The sequence below is a fragment of the Suricata suricatta genome, chromosome X, assembly GCF_006229205.1.
Source record: "Suricata suricatta isolate VVHF042 chromosome X, meerkat_22Aug2017_6uvM2_HiC, whole genome shotgun sequence".
NCBI lineage: Eukaryota > Metazoa > Chordata > Mammalia > Carnivora > Herpestidae > Suricata > Suricata suricatta.
Window position 1 is genome coordinate 15,498,993 of NC_043717.1, and position 6,769 is coordinate 15,505,761.

The 6,769-nt window shown below is 39.7% G+C and overlaps 1 long non-coding RNA gene across 2 annotated transcripts in view; it reads right to left on the reverse strand.

Annotated features, from left to right (window-relative positions):
• Positions 1-6,769, reverse strand: part of LOC115283904 — an 85,056-nt gene that overhangs the window by 872 nt on the left and 77,415 nt on the right. For both annotated transcript variants that reach the window (XR_003905089.1, XR_003905088.1), the window contains exon 3: positions 172-416. This is a non-coding gene — a long non-coding RNA (uncharacterized LOC115283904). The remainder of the gene's footprint in view (positions 1-171; positions 417-6,769) is intronic.

Sequence of the window (6,769 nt, forward strand, 5' to 3'; positions counted from 1 at the left end):
GTAAATACCTGTTGGTCCCAGGAACTGAGATTACCATGTGTCAACATTTGTTAGCAGGTCCCTGATACCTTGTGTTTCCCACTGCATTCCTTCCTTCACGTGCATCTTTCTTCCCCCCTTGCTTGTGTATATAATCAGCCTCCTTGAATAAACGTTAGAGCTTGATCAGACCTCCTGTCTTGCTCTCATTCTTTGTGTCTCTTGTCCCATCCATTCATCCATTCCCTCCTCCAGGTCCCTGTTGAATGACCCCGCAGGCCAGGGCATATTGGCGCCCAATGGTGGGGCTTGGAGTACAGGGACCGGATGAACGTCGCTCCCGGAAAGACGGCCGCATTTCAAGGGATCGCCGCTTCAGCACGGAAGTAAGGAGATCCGCAGTGATCGCCACAGAATCGCCCGCCTGTGAGACAGATCTGGAGAGGTAAGAAATAGCAACGATTATGGGACAGGCATAAGGATTTTCAAGGCACAAAGAATTAGGGTTACCATAAGGGATCGCCACTTTCGTATGGAAATGAGTGAAGATCCGCAGTGATCACCACAGAGCCATCAGCCTGTGAGACAGATCTGGAGAAGTAAGAGATAGCTAAGAGTTAGGGTCAAAAGGAGAGATTTTATAAAAGATTTTGTGTGTTAAATGTAAGCAGAGAATAAGAAAAGCGAACAAAAGAAGGAGATTGCCCAGTTAAGTGTTTTCTGTTAATGTCTCGGTCTTGTTTGTAAAACTTTGTGGGTGGGAATGTTATAGCCTCTGGTGTGTGTGTGTGAGTGAATGCGCAGGCGGGTCTGGCTTGCCTACCGGGTTCGAGTTTGTGGCTCCACGGGTGGGCAGTCTTAAAGTTCCTGGCTAACCCACGGAGTCCGAGTGGGCCTGGTCTGCAATACCATGGTGAAAAGCATATGGTCTATGGCAGTATTGGCATAGATTCCAATTGTAAGTCACAATGCTGAGTCGCTACGGCTAAGCTTCACCTAAGCTCCTTCGGGATGCGGCCAGACAGGCATCTGATTGGTCTCCTCATTAGAGGGGGCACCCTACCCTTTGTTTGTCTTTGCATCACCATATCATAAGAAATAAGGGATAAAAAAATAAGGGATGGGCAATATAGAGTCTGATTTACTTGTTTCGGGTTGCTACAAACCCTCCCTGTAGAGATAGGCAGAGTTAGAGTGATGGGTAGGTCAGAACTTGAGAAGCTTTGGGCCATAAAGAGTCTAAAAAAAGGAGAACTCTTTATTGATATAAAGAATGTAAATTAAGTTTTGAGCCATATGGAGTCTAAAGAGGACTCCATATAGATATAATACAATGTATGCTTTCAAAAAAAAAGGGGGGGTCAAAACATTGCCTCAGCAAGTTGCAGTTTTTACATATTGTAAAAGAGCAAAAGGCACTGCCAAGGACATCTAGGTTTTGGGAGCTGGGAAGACACTCTATTTTTTATTTCTACCCTGAAAATGGCGCCAGTAATCTTTGAGAGTCACCCGTCTGAACCTCCGGAGGTAAGCTAGTTTATCATCTAAATTTTAAATGCACAGGTGCTTTTTGTCTGGGGTATCAAGTGGAAGGCTGGATGCAGCATTACATCCCACCCCGGGGCCACACCGAGACATCAGTCCGGCCCTTTAGTAAACCTGCAAACCTGTTTTGGGGCCACTTCTGTACTTGTCTGTCCAGTTGTTACTGTCATTGTTTTTGGTCTTGTCTGCAGAAAGTCTATGGGAGGGACTGAGGAAAATTTCTTCTCTTCTCTGGACTGACATGGATTGCCTAATTCTACTGGTTAAACAAAACAAACAAACAAAAGCAAAAGGTCTTAAACCTGCTCCTCTGTCAGGGCTGACAAAATTTTAAACTGGGAATTTTTCTTCTCTGCCCCCTGGGGAGCCTCTTGCTCTCTCTTCCCCCGCCCTGTTGCCCGGGGCAACCAGAAGGCCATCAGGTTGCCAATCTCTGGGTGGGGAGAGGCCAATTTGCATAGGTGATAAGAAACAAAAGACAACAAAAATCAGGGTTTTTTGCACCAAATTTCGAGGTTAAAATCAACTACGGGGAACAAAGTGTCTTACCTGGGCTCAAGTGAAACTTATCCAGTGTTTAAGTTTAAGTTTGTTGGTTTGAGATAAAAACAGAAATGTATATTCTATCTGAATCTGCCAAAAGTCAAATAGGTTCTTATGATCTGCTCTAATTTTTAACAAGTGTATGTTCAAAAGATGGTTAATTTGGTCTGTTCTATGGTTTTTATGAGTAATTGTTAAAATAGTTTTAAAGGTTCTTGGTAACTTAAAACGTTAAGGTTTTACTTGATGAATTGAAACTAAATTCATTGGCCATCTAACAAGATAAAAAACAAAAGCACAAGCCACAACTAGTGATTGATATATTGGTATAGGATGAGGTCCGTAGATGCTTGGGCTTTTGACTTGTGGCAAAACAACTGGGGATATTTAAAACTGGTAAAAAGCTGCTTTGTACTTAATTGGTTCATAAAATTACCATCTAAGAAAAGTTCTGGTGTAAACATCTTTCAGTTAGTTACTAAGTCCTCAATAGGAGACTAAGTTTTCTGAGAGTTAAAATTCTAAGTGTACTCCAGACTAATGGAAAAAAGCAAAAATTGGGGATAGGTAAGGAAACTCTATAAAAAATAAACGTGCATTTTTTGCTAAGGGTAAAAAAAAAAAGTAATTTCGTCCTAAATGAGATTGGTTGTTTACAAAAAATGGCTTTGGGACAAAGTATAAGGGAAAGGAAAGTTGTAAAAGGTTCGTAAAAAGAAGTCATTGAAAAGAAATTTTATGTGTGAGGTTGAGATAACTAAAATTTTAAAGGTATATTGGTATAAGGTTAAAATTCTGCTTTTCTCTCAGTTCAAAAGACAAGTTTTTCTGGACCTTTGGGCTGTTCATGATAAGATTATGTAAATGAAGCATTTCTCTTTTGTCAAAAAGGCCAAAGTTTTAGGTCTTATCTTTATCAGATCTTTGATTGCTTAGCTAAAACTTTTCTGAGGTTGAAAAAAGTTAGGTTTTGCTGCAGGATCCCAAAGGCAAATAAGATCTTTTATTGCTACTTTGGTTAAATAAATAGAGTTTTCAGATTTATAACAATTTGTAATTCTATTTAGGAGATGCTTTGTAAGTTCCTTAGATTTTTAACAAATTTCCCAGTATCCAAATGGTAGAGAAGTCTTTTGACCAATTAGGCCCTTTCATTTAGGATGCCAAGTTTCTTGAAAAAGGCACTCTAGTACAATGATATACCTTAGGTTGTATAGCCTGGGTCAATGCTGCAACTGCTCAAATATATGTACAGTCCGTAAAGTTTTAATATTTTGGTATAAGATCATTACTTAACACCTTTAGTTATCAAAATGTTAAGTGTCACTAAATTTCTTGGTCAAAGTGCATCATAATGAATTCTCCACAGATCTTTAGATTTTGTCACAGAACGTGCTTCTTCTTCGAGGGAAGTTGTAATAAAGACTTTTGGGACAAATACAGTATTTGATATCTTCTAAATGAGTACTAAAATGGGTAGAAATTTCCAGAGCTAGAAGCTGCACTCAAGCTAAACAAAAATTAAAAACATAGGGTTAAGTAAATTAATATAGATTATAGTTTTGTAATTCTTGTTAAAAACATTGTTGCTCCTTTGCTGTTTGCCTATCCAGATTAAGAGACTTTCTCTTAAGATATCTATGATATACAGAAATGTTATAAAGTATTTGTTTGTCTAGAGCATTTATCTTTTCTCTCTACTTAAACCGTCTGGAATTCTAACACTCAGTGAGTATTCTTTCTTTCATGGCAGTTACAATTGTTTGCACAAATTCAATAAAAATCTGTTCATTTTATAGTAAGACACCATTAGAAATGCTGATTATTTCACTAAGGTTTTGACTGGAATAAACAATAATTAAAAATCAAACTTTAACTTAACAGCTTTTACAATTAAAGACAGCATTTATGTACTTTAAATGGTTCTCAAAAACTATTGGGAGATTTTAATTGGATTTGTCCTTTTTTAAAGCTGTCTACTAGAGATCTTATTCCTCTGTTTGAGATCTTGCATAAAGAGTTCCATCTAAATTGCAAACTAGAGTTAACTCCTTTGGCCCTGGAATCCTTATCTAAAGTCATTGGGGCTTTACAAGGGGCCATGCTTACAAAGATTAATTACAATAAGCCTTGGTTTTTAACAATTTTGCCAACTGAACATTCTCCCACTGCTTGCCTATGGCAAGAAGAAATATTAGAATGGATCTATTTATCAGCTACTCCTAAGAAGGTTTTGGCCGAATATCCATCCTTAGTAGCACAAATGATTATTAAGGGGAGAATAAGAAGCAAAAACATTGTTCGCTTAAGAGCCAGCAGAAATTGTTCTTCCGTATCCTAAATTTAAGATTTGAAGAATTAATGCAGGGATTTACTGATTTTCAGGATGCTATGATTGGGTATACAGGCAATCTTGGCTTAAATACACCTAAGGACCCTATGTTACAATTTGGCAAATTAAATTCTTTTATTTTCCCCCACAAAAATAAAAACTAAGCCTTTAAAAGATGCCCTTTTAGCATTTACTGACGGGTCCGCTAATGACATGGCTTCTGAAATTATTCATAAAAACTCATCTAAACCTAAAATTATTTCTTTTCTAACTAGGAAAACTTCAGCACAGAGAGCTGAACTTGTTGTTATTAGATTACTTCAAACAACTCCAAAGAGGTTTAATCTGTTTTCAGATTCTAAATATGTGATTGGGCTTTTTTCAGCAACTGAAACTGCGACAGCGCCTGTCTACAAGACAGGAATTTCAGGTTTAACTCATTCTAAATTGCCTGGCCCCCTCTCTGAAATTCACGACAGACAGTAAAGCAGTGCCCTTCTTGTGTTGTGCATCTACCTGTTCCTCATTTGGGAGTAAATCCTCGAGGACTAGTGCCCAATGCCATTTGGCAAATAGACGTGACACACATTTTAGAGTTTGGTAGTCTAAAGTATGTCCATGTGAATGTTGATACCTACAGTGGCTTCCTATATGCTACCTTACAAACTGGGGAAGCAGGAAAGCACATCGTAGCACACATGCTTTCTGCCATATCAGGGTTAGGAATCCCAAAACAAATAAAAACTGATAATAGACCCGGATATACTGGGACCGTGTTCTCTAAATTCTGTCAACAGTTACACATCACTGGGATTCCTTATAATCCACAAGAACAAGGTATAGTAGAATGGACACATCTATCCTTAAAAAATACCCTTGATAAAATAAAAGGGGGGGACTGGTACCCCATCAAGGGATCTCCCAGAAATCTTTTACAGCATTCACTCTTCATTTAAAAATTTTTAACTTTGGATAAAGAAGGACACTCAGCTGCTGAGCATCTCTGGCACTATGAGACGCAAAAAACTTTTGCTACCGTGCTTTGGAAGGACCCCTTGGATAATAAATGGCATGGTCCAGACCCAGTTTTGATCTGGGGATGAGGAGCAGTGTGCATCTACTCACGACAAGCAGATGCAGCCCAATGGTTGCCGGACAGACTAGTAAAACAAATTGATCATGATGCTCAGCCTTCCAAGAAGAAAAAAATCTCCTTGAGAAAATTCTCTGTCTCTTTTTGCAGGAATCATGTTTGAAAAACGGCAATGCTTCCTTTGGATGCCCGGGATCCTAGGCCTGTTGCCTTGCAGAATCGCCGTGCATTGGACCTTCTTATCGCTGAAAAAGGATGGACCTGCCTGTTCCTCAAGGAAGAATGCTGCTTCTATGTTAATGAATCTGGCCTTGTTGAAACACGAATCCAACAGCTGCACAAACTCAATGTTGAGTTACAGAGAAAAAAATTCTCTGCTGCCGCCGATGATTGGTGGAAATCCTCCATGTTCTCACTTTTGATGCCCCTTGTGGGACCCTTGATTAGCCTCTTATTATTGGTCACTTTGGACTCTTTGTATTTAACAGGATTATAAAATTCATAAAACAACAAATTGACTCCCTGGCATCAAAACCCCTACAAATATATTATCATAGACTTGATTTGGCCGACAGAGGCTTGGCAGAGCCTGAGGATGAAAAGATTCCTACGGGAACTGCATAGAGCTCAGAGCTACGTACACCAGCGATAGCGTGGTGTTGGTACCAGACAAGGGGTGCAAGGCAAAGCACTGCAAGGGGAGACCCATTGGTCCATCTCTGAGTCCCCTGAGAGGTATACCTGAATTGCATAGAGGTTGGTGTCCTACCTAAAAAACTCCAGCTCTGCCTCTCTTCCCAAAAAGACACCAAGGGCTTCCAACTAAACCACGGAGGATTCAGGTCACTACCTCCCCTCTCTGGTTAAAGCCATTTGCCCTAGAGGTGATAAATTTAAAAAGTCTCCTCTTACTTCGCCACTCGCCTCAGCTAAAAAATAAATAAAAAGGGAGGAGATGCCGGGAGCCAAGGAAAGAGTTAAAGAACTCTGGTGGAAAAGTTAAAACAGTATTAACTAACTCTTGTGGAATGTTACAGCTAGATAAGCAGCAAACGGGTCATAAATAACTGTTAGTTCCTGGAGAGTCGTAAATACCTGTTGGTCCCAGGAACTGAGATTACCATGTGTCAACATTTGTTAGCAGGTCCCTGATACCTTGTGTTTCCCACTGCATTCCTTCCTTCACGTGCATCTTTCTTCCCCCCTTGCTTGTGTATATAATCAGCCTCCTTGAATAAACGTTAGAGCTTGATCAGACCTCCTGTCTTGCTCTCATT